This window comes from Mustela nigripes, chromosome 2, assembly GCF_022355385.1.
Source record: "Mustela nigripes isolate SB6536 chromosome 2, MUSNIG.SB6536, whole genome shotgun sequence".
NCBI lineage: Eukaryota > Metazoa > Chordata > Mammalia > Carnivora > Mustelidae > Mustela > Mustela nigripes.
The window spans coordinates 191,555,707-191,568,400 of NC_081558.1; the positions used below are offsets into that span (position 1 = coordinate 191,555,707).

Here is a 12,694-nt window from a genome sequence, read left to right on the forward strand (position 1 = left end):
CAGCACAGTGCGTGGAAACTAATAAATGGTCTATTACTACAGCTTACATAAAATGTTCATCAAACAATACATTGAATATGACTTAGATTTTAGAGGGCCATTATTATATTTCTAAAGTCATATCTATGGTATATATATATAGTATGGTATTCCTTTGTGAGAGGATTCTCCTTTAATAAGTTTCGTGGCTTATTGTTAGATTTCTAGAAGTAAATGTTTTCCTGTCATCTGTGCTCTCATTCATGCTTCCTTTGCCACATTAAATCTTGCACTGTGGGTTTCTCACAGAAAGCAATGTTTGAGATCATGTATTTTCACTTTATGTTTCTCATTTTAAAGCCAATCATCTTAAATTTCTTCTATAGATTTCTAACCTGAACTTTCACTAAGAAAAAAAAGTGCATATCTGAAGAAAAAGAAAAAATGGCAGTCTTCCTATTGAAGATTCTTCATCCAAGCTAGACATATAGAAATATCCTCTCTCCCTCTGAATTTTACTTAGTCATAAGTTTTTAGCTTGAGTTTCGATTATAAGAGCTGACAAACATTTAATGCTGAGAAAAATATGAATGGCTGTTTCCAAATAGCACACTGTTCTTTGGGAAAGATCACTTAAAATATCAAATTTATTTCAGCTCCATTATCAGTGGATCTGAAAGTCTCCTTTGAGTCATTCATCTTTGGGATCATTGCTTGGATCTATATATTGGCATTTAGACAGGTGCGAGAGATGGACAATATCTTAAAAAAAATACACATGTATAAAAATGCACCCATTATATACCTATTAAAACATTAATGATAAGGGAAGTAAATTTAATGTGTTCATTTTTATAAAAACTTTAAAGAATTCATGTTTAATTAAAAGTGATATATAAATCATGCTGTTTGCTAGCAGTATTGACTGTGCCGTTCCCATTCTGCCAAACTTAATATAAAATTAATTGTTAATTTTCAGGCCAGTGGCCTGCTCTTCAGCAAGATATATGCTGATTGTTTAGACATGAGTCAGTGAAATACTAAACTTCATAATTGAGGTCTCTCTGTGATGCCCTGAAGTAATTCTCAAGATTTGATACTACTCTCAGTATATAAGTTTACTCTTTTAAACACTGAAAAGAATGTTTTGAAATATAACTTTCAAGACATGTTAGGCATCAAGTCTATTTCACATTCAGTTGAATGGTTACTATTTCAGTAAAGTGCACTCAGCATTTAAGAGTAGTGTGACCTCGTAGGGTGGCAAAGAATGGCTTATCTTTTGCACAATCACACACAACTGTGGACCAATCTAAACTTTTCTCACTTCATAATACTCTGGGTTAGTCTGACCTTACATAAATAAATATAGCATTTCAACAGCCTTTCACACGCCTCTTCTGGACAGAACTTCAAGCTGAAACAGCCACCAAACTCCAAAGTAAGTGATGATTAACTTAGGGAGTGCTTGGCTTTATCTTCAAGGAGGTTAACATGACCTCGAATAGCAAAACGATATTACTTACTGATATTGTATGCATTTCATGCACTGTTAGGATAATGGCTATTTCATTTATGAAGGAGGCTAGACTGAAAAACCTGACCAGTAAATGTTTCTCTGACATTGTCCTCCTTGAACCAGAATCTCCCACCTTACCGAACTGCTTTTTATTTCTATTATTTCTATTTCTATTATGTTTTTGCTTGGTAATAAGGCACACTGAATCTTTCATTACGTAGAAATACAATTCCTTTTCTCCAGGTAAAGGAAAAGCATTATTTTCTGATATTTTTACCCAGTGAGGGACAGTACAGAGACCTTATCTTCTCATATCTCGACAGGATCTCCACAGAACATTTCAACTCACTTAACGAGGCTAGTGTCCGACCTTCTCTTATGCCAAGCACATTCTGGCCTCTGGGTTCCTATCATTCTCTATCCTAGGATATCTTCTTTCCCCCTGACATTTTCCTCTCTGCTATCTGTAGATATTCAACAGTTTTCCTGATTTTCTTTGTACCTCATTATCATGATGGACAAAGCCTATGTTGGGAAACACCACCATAGCTGCATGTAAACAGAGTTTCTTATGCTTCCAGAAATTCAGCTCTAAACCTCCTCATTTATCTTTTACTCAGGAAATCAAGTCGGAATACGAATGAGAATGTAGTTATTACACACCATAAATTCAATCTATTGCTTTTGATGAGACAACTGGCAAGGTTTTGTAAATTATTTTTAACAGCAAATCATTTGTAGCCCATGTCATAAGTAGGGCATCATGACGTTGGTTGGCTGGAAAGCACTGACCCAGTCAAATTCAATCCTGCTTACTTACTGAGACCCAAGTCAAATCCACTGTAATGCAGAATATATCCATTCATTTGTGTATTCATTCACTGACGATTTATTCATTGCTTAGACCAGACAGTGTACAGGGTTTTAGGGCTATAAAGGCAGATGGAAAAATTCCCCATTCTCAACACAAGCAGGCTGCACTCCCAATTCCCCTTCTGGGACAGATACTTTTCAACTTTTGAGTCGAGCTTATATAATACCTCAGAATCCTTCTGAACACAGATCTTCAAACAACTACTAGCAATCTATTAGAGAGGGCTTAGAGGTAGATATTTCCACTATAATTAAACAGACAGACATGTAAACAAATAATTAGTAAAATGTCAGTTGTAGAGTCAGGTAAATAGTATCAGAGCAAAACTTTAATGCCTACTCATTAATTTAAAACATACAGTTTTTGAAGAGCACCATTAGATTCTGTGCGCGAGTCAAAGAAATAGTCTCTGGCTAGAAAGATGAAGAATTTAGAAAAGGAGATAAAATGCTTATCTGAGCAACAGGAGTACACAATGAATACCCTTGTAGGTACAGTCTCCATTTATTACTTCCATTTTCTCTTTTCCAAGTCATTATTTAATGCTACCACACTCTGACTTGTGACTTATACTTGGATCTCAGTCTTGCTGGCACCAGCAATCACCTACTATTTCCAGGTACCAAAAAATAAATAAATAAAATCTTTAAATCCTGCATTTTATTGGATCTTTTTCACAGAATTTCATATTGTAGATTATGTTCTTTTTGAAAATGGTTCCTCTGTTTCTAAACACTGTACTTCTGGTTTCCCTATTAATCTCTCTGACAATTTCCATTCAGTCCTATGTTTTGATTTTTTTTTTCTTTCTGCTCCGGATATTTGGTGTTCTTTGTGATTTTCCTGTGCCCTCCCCCTCCTCTTGAAATATTATACTTGGTATATTTTCTCCAGTGTCAGGGTAGCTCCCCGAATAACTCCAGTAGGCACCATTCATTTCACAGTCCAAGTGAATGATGTCTCTAGCATTGTACAGGGCAAAGTCTGTGTGGCTGAACACCTACTAGCAATATGTCTCTGGTCTAGGGACTCCAGTCTTCTTTCCTGATTTCTTGCCATGGTGGATTTCTTCAGTTGCATGAATTAGCCACGTGTTCAGTTTTACCTATATAATCACACTCAAACCTATTTCTCCAGTCCTGAAAACTCCAAAGTTCCAGATTTGTGTTTCTAGTTTTCTACCAGACACCTCCACCTGGAAATTGTAGAGCTTCTCATTTAGATCATATTCCAAGCTGTCCCCACCATCTAAGTCTTCATACTTGATCCTCATACTCTATTAATATTTTATCCATGAATGCCATCACTCATTTAGTTCCTCAAGCTAGAAATTTAGGAGCCAGCTTTGACTTCTCTCATTTTCTCCATCCAAATCCAATCAATCATTACGTCTTGTCAAGTCTAACTCTGAAATCTTTCAAATCTGTCAGTTTTTACCCATTCCTCCATATTTTTATGTATAGAACACAAATGACCTTCTCCATCTTTCATGTGAGTCAGGCTAGCCTTAATGAGCCTCAATGCCACTTATTTTTTATGCCTATCCACTCTTTTGCTTATTCTCACTATTTTCTGAAAACCCATTTTTGCATCCATTGTTTTCTCTACCTGAGTGATGTTTCTTAACAAAGTCTGAACACAAAAATCATTTCCAAGTTTCAATTAAAATGTTTCTTCCTTTAAAACTTTCACTGATCTTTTCCTAGTCTGATTCTCCTCCATGAAATATTATTATCAATTCTCTTCTTCTGGTTTCCACGGTGTTTTATTCATGTTATTAGTAAACCTTTGTTAATAATCACTATTTGCAAAATACTTGTTATTTTTTATTAGACCATAAAATCCTTCAGATCAGGAACCAGAAATCTTACTCATCTATGTATCTTTAGAATATAGATAAGTGAGTAACACATAGAAGATACTCAATAAATTTGGGAAGGGATTAAACTGCTCTCTTTTATTTTTTTAAATTCAATTTATTTTATTTTATTCTTTTCTCTTTTATTTTTCTAGAGAGAGAGAGAGCATACACAAGTGCTGGGGGTTGGTGGAGAGCAGAGGGAGAGAGAAGAGAGAATCTTAAGCAGTCTCCATGCCCCCTGCAGAGCCCTACACAGGGCTCTGTCTCACAACCCTGAGATCACGACCTGAGCTGCAATCAAGAGTAAGGGACTTACGCAACTGAGTCACCCAGGTATCCCGAAACTGTAGTCTTAATATTTAAAGACCTGAACAGTTTTGTTTTTTTTTTAATAATACTAGGTAATTCTTATTCATCCCCTCAATTTCAATTTTAATGCAAAAATGTTTGGGAATGCTATTTATAAAAGTAAGGGGAAATTGACAAAAAAAAAAAAATTCATGTATAGTTCCTGAAACTCACAACTGCCATTAAGCTACACAGTGATTTGAGGTGGTATTGCTCATTTTGTCTGTTTGTAACTCTTAATAATTATAAGGACAGAAAGGTGATTTTGGCTCTTGCAACTTGACTGACTTCTATTTTATGCTCTCTCTGCTTTGGCTCCACAATTTTGAAAACAAACTACTCAATAAACACTATTTATGTCTTAAATATACTTTGTAATGAATAAATAATATTTATGAACACACATATCTTTTGTTTATCAATCCAGCCTATTATTTTGTCCCTGAAAATGGATGAGGAAAAATGGATCAGTTATCAATTCCAGGTGTTTCTGGAGCACAATGCTTTTCTTCTGCTAAATCTAGATTTGCCCTCATTCTGCTTGTCAAATTCTGCTACTTGAACTTTCAGCCTTTCTCAACTCAAATTTTGTTTGTCTAGGTCTTCGACTTGATTCAGTTCTCATTCTACCTTTAAGCAATATTTATACCTTTCGCAGTTTTTTCTTTCATTTCTTTTATGCAAGTAGAGTTCAAGGAGATGTAGAAGAAAGATTGAAGAGAGATGCCTGTCTCTTTGGGCACAGAGTAGAGGGGAGAAATGTAAAGAGTGGATCTGGAGGATCAATGGAAGGTAGGCAGCACAACAAGTTTGAAGGACCCAAGAAGGCCAGTGTGTCTGGAATTTGTAGTGTAAATGGGGAAACAGCAGGAAATAAGAACAGTGAAGTACAGCACCAAATCATGTAGGGTCTTGTATCCATAATATGGATGTTGTAGTTTCTTCTGAGTGATCTGTGAAGCCACGGCATGCTTCTGAGCAGAGGAGATGTCAAGGATACAAACAGGAAGACCATTGGGGAACTGTTGCAATAATCCAGGTGAGAGATGGTGGTGGCTTACACTAGAGGAACTGTGAACGTGGTGGTATGACTAGGGTCAGACTCTGCATGCATTTGGAAAGTTGAACTGTCATAGTTTATTTATGTTGATTGCGAGAGGAAGAGCGGATCATCAAGGAGGACTCCAGAGTTGGTGACAGATAGAATAGAGTTGCCATTTATCAAGATGTGAAAGACTTCAGAAGTTGTAGGTTTCAGAAGGTTCTTAGGCATCTCAATAGAAATGTCATATGGGAACTTGAAGGAGGTTGGATCTAGGAATATAATGTTGTCATTGGTCAGAAATAGAAGTTATATAAAGCTATGGGACCAGGTGTGATCAGCCTCTTTGTTGATTAAGCATAACTGAATAACAGTACCCTAGCGCTGACTCCTAGGTAATACTAGCATTTAAATTTTAGTAATGCAGGGAGCATCCAGCAAAGAACACTGAGAAGAATATGTTACAAAAGGATTCCATTGTGCATTGAGTATAATTGGATGGTATAAGTTGAAAACAATTTGAGTCGAAAAAAAAGCCTACACTTATAGTGAGAAAAAATCAGAATATGAGAGTCACTGATATATTTCATTATTGTGGGAAAATTTAAAAGGGGTAGAAATATATCTGATGACATTTGGGTGGTGATTAGGACATAACTTTGGTATTATTATTTTTGAATAGTATACTCGTTAGTTGTTATTACTACATTATATTATATTACATTATTTGTTGATTATTCAACACTTTTTACGTAATTTTTGAAAAACAGTTTGATCAAGAAAATATCTTAAACATAACCTGACCCCAAAACTGTATGTATGTATTTACTTTCATTTACTAATTAATTTACGTTCATATTACTTACCACTTTTGACAATAGGAAACTATTCAGAGGACTAGTTCTAAAATTGTTCACGTGTATCCTTAAAACAGAATAAAGGTTGCAAAGATATTTTCTTGTAAGTAACAAAGAGCATTTATAAGATTCTGCCACTTCCCAGGATATGATAAGCAGAATAATAGCCTTTAAAGATATTCACGCTGTACTCCTAGGAAACTATGAACAGACTACCTTACATAATAGCAAAAGGGACTTTTCAGATATGAATAAGTTAAGGACTTTGAGATGAGGGGGGATATCCTGAATTATCCAAGTGAACTCAGTGGAATCATTATGAGTCCTTAAAAATCACAGAACTTTTCTGGCTATAGTCAGAGAGACGTAAAGTTGCTGACTTTGAAGTAAAACCCCAGGTTGGGCTCCATGCTAGGTATGGAGCTTACTAAAACAAACAAACAAACAAACAAAAAAAACTTGCTGACTATGAACATGGAGAAAGTGGGTCCTGAGTCAGGGAGTGTAGAAGCTAGAAAAGGGAAGGAAATAGATTCTTTCCTAGAGTCTTCAGAAAGTAATAAAGCCATACCAACAACTTGTTTTATCCTAATGATATCTGTGTCAAACTTTTAACCTAATGTAAGATATTTACATTATGTAAATATGTAATATGTAATATAGAAATGTAAGATATTTAATTTGCATCATCTCAAGTTATGAAGTTGGTGGCAATTTGTTACAGCAGTAATAGAAAATCTAATACATAATGTCATGATTTAAATAAATTTTATCATGTCGTTTGAATGAAGAAACAACCACAATGGTGAATTTTAAGATTTTTTTTTAAATTGAGAAGCAGTTTCCTTCCTCATATTCAAGTGCAGATGTGTCAGCAACAGCCTGAACTCTTATCCACTATACCCTACTGTCCTAAGACAGAGATATTTATCTTGTAGAAGAAGGAACAGAAGCTCAGAGATGAAATACATTCATAAACTCACCCAAGTAATCAGAATGTTCCCAGTCCTAAAACCCATCTGCAACCCACCCCTGCACATTGCTTTAAAGGCTTTTCAATATTCCCTTGTCCATATATGCTTATAAAATTCAAATAAGCCTGGAAGTGGAATGGTTATTCACAATTTCTTTTTGACTGCCTGATTTCCTCTTGGCCTTCTGCAATTAGGAAGTGGGTACATTTGCGTGGTCATCTTAACACAAGAAAGGAACAAACAAATATAGTCTAATCATAGTAGCCTGCTGAAGTAAAAAAAAAAAATTGTTTGGCTTCTGAGAGCTTCTGCATTTCATAAGCAAAAAATTTTAAGGAAAGAGTAAAACCAATGATTTGCTGTTAAAAAAAAAAAAACCACATATCAGCCATGTTGAAAGATGACAATCAAAACAATCTTCTATATTTCCTGTCCCTTTATTTTTGGCTAGTGGAGGAGGGGAAATGATCAAGGCATCAGGCGTAAGTTTCTCATAAAACTAATTAACAGTCCTTCAGAGAGCCACACTCTCTGAGTATGAAGAAGACAGAAGCCTCTGTCTTCTGTCCAGTTACTGGAAGGAAACTGGGTGACCAGGTGGTTTTCTGGTACTATCCCTTTGCCAAGGGCTGCTGGAACTTGGAAAAAGACTTTAACTCCCCTCTCTTCCAGATCCTCAACCTTTCAACCCATGTTTCTTTTAGTCCTCCTAAGCCTCCTTCCCAAGGCTAGATCTAGATCATGGAGAATCAAGTATAAGGCAGCATGTTAATACTACCTCTTGAGTTCTAAGGTTCAAATTTGGTAAGTTGTAGTACAACCTGGCTATCTTGCTTTTGTAGTAAGAAGCCTAGCTCATTTTTATTAATGGATAATGGACTTACCTAGGAGATGTTTGAGGAATTGCAAAGATCAACCAGGGTCCATCTCTCTTGGCTGTGTCGTTTACTGTTCTCCCTGGTGGAAGTGGCTTGTATTTCAGCAGGATTGTTAATTTCCTGCATCTCAGGAGCATCCAAAGTTCAATGAAAGTAGCTGGAAGTGAGGCATTTGACAATAAGGAAGTGAGAATATTTGTTTGTTTGGGCTACAAGGCAAGTTCAAAGATGGAGGCTTTTGTTTTCTCTAACCATGATGAGTCGCTCTGGTTTCATGTCGAACATCAGGGTTCCATGCAGGATGTAAACATTTCCTGCTGGCCAAGTCTGTTTCTATAATGGTAACCCCATAGGTTCTGTGCTACTTGCACTGTAATTGTGCCAAGAGTTCCTGTATTCAACAGGGGAGGTTAGAAGTCAGTCTGGCTTCGCAGCTGTTTTGGTAAGAACTGGCTTTCCAGCAGCTCTGGAAACGTGCAGTGGCGCTCCTCAGACAAACATTAATCAGTTGGTCACCACCTCCTGGGGGCATTGTGGAGTTGTCTGGAAAGAAGCTGCAAACATGCCTCTCTGTGTTTGTATGTAATGGTGGGTGTGTAGGGGTGCTCATGAACATTAATTTTAAGAAGGCCATTATGGAGTATAAGGTCACTATAGAATTTCATTTCATAATTTGTGCAGATAGCCATTAAGGGGCAAGTAAACAGAAACTGAAGCTTTAAACGGTAAGCCTTATTTTCCCCTTAGAAATGGTTTATCTTCATTTTTGATGGCTCTCAATTTGGCACTGGTCCCCAACACTTATTCTTCATTTTCTCATTTCTCCTGTCTCTCTTTCAAGTAGTTATTGATTTATAAACAAATACATAAGTGCAAGGAAGATGGAGAGACTTTGGTTGAAAGCAATCCTGTGGTAAAAAGAAGAAACATTTTGCCTCTAGAGAAAGCCCCTCTAATGGAGCTGTGTAATGGGTTTGGGTTTTCATACTCCAGGCCTTCTTAAATGGGGGTTCTGTCCATTCCCTTAGAGTTTCCCTAACTTGTGTCCAACAGATAGTATGAGCTGTCATTGATGAACCAACTTCAGACTTTGTTCTGTGATCTAGATCACAGAGTTGACATTGAGAATTATGTTCTCTCCCTTGATAAAGGTAGCCAGAAATGCCAGAACAAAAGTAGGAGATTTTTAAAAGTACTTGAAAGAGAAGATATCCCATGGGCTTTTCTGCCTAATAAGGTGTGCTGTGCACATCTCTTCTCAGGAGACAGAAGAGAGCTTTGAAAAGAAGACAGGGTATGGGTAGCACCAATATTTTAGAACTATCACAACATTCTAAGCATAGACAAAACTGAATTTTTTAACCTATAATGAAATGCACCATATAAATGGTGAAAGTTGCTTTTTTTTTTTTTAATTTTTTTCAGGATGAATTGTCCCAGTCCCTTGATTTTTCTGGGAGAACATACATGAGAAGTTGTGTGTACAGGAGCCTTTTGAGAGAAGTAAAGCCAATAAAGCAGCTTCAATGTATTCTGAAACTATCCTCACCCCAAAAATGAATGAGGAACAAAATATATAGTTGTATCTACACAATTGTGTCTTTGGAATAAGAGATAGTAAGAAAAAGCTTCCACCAAAAAATAGCTTTTCCATTGACAGTCATTCAGCATATACACTAACATCCTGCGTGTTACAGTCATTGATGAAAATCGTTGAAGATGGCTCTTCTCTGGGCCTGAAATGCAAACTTGTTTGTAAATAGCAATTCTCATTCATGGCAAAAAAGTTTAAGTCTCTCGCTTTGACATAACGTTTAACATCTGATGATAGTGATAGTCCCCAGTTACATGTGGCTACTGACCATTGGAAATGTGGCTAGTCTGAATTGAGAGATGCTGTAAATCTAAAATAAAATAGGCAGAGGACTTCAAATTGCAAAAAAATATATTTTTATATGGATTCCATGTTACAATGGCAGTAATTCGGGCATATTGGGTTAGTACAAATATTATTAAAATAAATTTGTTTCACTTTTTAACTCAGCTATTAGAAAATGTCAGATGACGATTAAATTTAAAATTACAGGGGTGGCTCACATGACCCTTGTACTGAGCAGCCCTGACCTAGAGGCCTGTCCTGGATATTTGTATCCCTACAACTGCACACACTGAAGTGGCTTTAAAAAAAAAAAATAAAGGAAACAAAAGAAATTTCAACCCTCAAGGTGAAACAAAGATGAATAGAGTTTAACTTGGATATGTGGAGACGAAAATCAAGAGAGAAGTGGGAAAGTAGAGTTAGGGGATCCAGAAAGGTTGGAGGAGTCAGGGGAACTGGGGAAGGTGATGAAACACGAATATGAAATACCAAAAAATACCGCAGCATGTGAGGACACACACACACACACACACACACACACACACACACACACATGGATATACATAGACACTCCACACAGAGGGCTGCCATCCTCAGGCTTTGTCCCCCTGGTCTGCCCACCTGTCTCTTACCTGATTTCCAGGCAAGTTCATCAAGGTCATGGACTTTGGCACCCTTGCTCATGAAATGTCTTCCTGAAACTCCAGGTGGGCACCCACTTGAATGATATAAGCTGTTATTAAACGTATTTCCAGCGTTTTATATCTACTGAAGTGGTCACTGCCTACATGTTCATTATTCTTCTCTGTCGGCTTCCTCCATGTGCTGTGTATCAGCCAAAAAAATCCAAGTCTGAAAAATCAAAGTGATGTGACAAATCTATGGTCCCATATCTTATCTCAGTCTGAACCTTCAAAGTTATGTGGAAGAAATAGCATAAAAATTGATTCTACAAAGATACTCAAGCCCTCATCTATCCTTACATGGGCAGGATCATAAAAATATATATACCATCCAAATATAAATTTCCATGGCTCCCCTGGCCTTGGAGGAGAGAAAAACCATAGTTTTTAGTTTTATGGATCTGCTCGCCTTCATGAGCACCAATCCTGAGGAAATTAAACAATTAATCTTTTAATTGTACAGGAATGTCAGTCAGTGGAGTAAATACAGCTCATTCCACTCATGCTCAATGAAAGTTATCTACTGTGAAGGATTAGCTGCCACGTTCAACAATAACGAAGCCCTTGTTTTCCAATAAAGAGGTTAATTGGCTTCAGAGAAAATACATGTACAGAGCACATAGGCCTAATATTGGTTTTGCAAAGGCCCTGTGCGAGGGAAGTTAATGTTTCCTGTTTATTAGCTGTTTTACAACAATCTTCCCTTGACCAATAATTATGCTTACATAGCTGATGCTAATACGTGTCAGTGTGATAGCTACTTAACGTGTCCTCTCCACCTGTGTGCAGCTGTCTTTGTCATCATGCCACACGGTCCTTAGTCCCTGCTCTCCGGGTTTTTCTTTCTTTTCTTTCTCTTTCTCTTTCTTTTCTTTCTTCCTTCCTTCCTTCTTTCCTTTCCTTCCTTCCTCCCCCCTTCGTCCTTCCCTCTCTTTCTTTCTTCCTTTTCTTTCCCTCTCTCTCTTTCCTTTCCATCCATCCTTCCTTCCTCTTTCCTTGTTTTCTAAATGTAACCATCTGTTCTGTATGTTTAACTATGTGGTTAAAAACTAGAATAATTGAAGTCAGGGATACTTTCCTAAATTTTTGAAGGAAATTCACTAGGTGTCCTTCACCTATCCATTGGGGAGATGCTTCTGGAATTTTCAGAGCATCCAAATCACTGTGTGTGTGTGTGTGTGTGTGTGTGTGTGGCACGTGCGCGTGCGTAGCGGGGGCGGGAGAGGGTGTCTTGTTAAACTGAAGATTCTGACTCCATCAATCTGAGGAGGGGTCTGATGATCCACATTTCCAACAGGCGCCCCCGTCATGCTGATGATGTTGGTTCATGGAAGAAGATTTGAGCAGCAAGGCATTGGGTTCCTTGGCATCTCATTCATCATAATTACTCACTGATATTTGCTGAAAATCCAGGCAAGTTACTGTTCTCCCGCTAGCAGCCATGCTTTCTATTTACCTTGAATGAGCTCACAGAGATTGCATATAGTGTGGCTCTGACCACAGAAATCGCCTATTAATTTTGTGAAGGAATTTTGATCATTAGATGATAATTTACTGAGACCTCTTTTGTCCATAAAGACTCAAAATCACATGTACCTGTGTTAAAAACAAGAAAACAGGGCCCAAACGGAGTTACTTATGCTAGTCCCACATTACCCAACAGAGACTCACAGAAATGGAATCTTAAACCAGCCAATCAGGACTTGCCTGAGCAGCCTAGTAGGCAAACTGCGCGCTAGACCCTTGTTTTTCCTGTTGTAAAGTTAGTTGCAACAACCAACTCGTTGTATGGCCTGCCGT

The 12,694-nt window shown here is 37.3% G+C and overlaps 1 long non-coding RNA gene across 1 annotated transcript in view; it reads right to left on the reverse strand.

Moving 5' to 3' along the window:
- The window catches only part of LOC132010267 (uncharacterized), a 62,454-nt gene extending 53,975 nt beyond the window's left edge, over positions 1 to 8,479 (reverse strand). Inside the window, exon 1 of the long non-coding RNA XR_009402208.1 lies at positions 8,339 to 8,479. This is a non-coding gene — a long non-coding RNA (uncharacterized LOC132010267). The remainder of the gene's footprint in view (positions 1 to 8,338) is intronic.
- Positions 8,480 to 12,694: the final 4,215 nt, after the last annotated feature.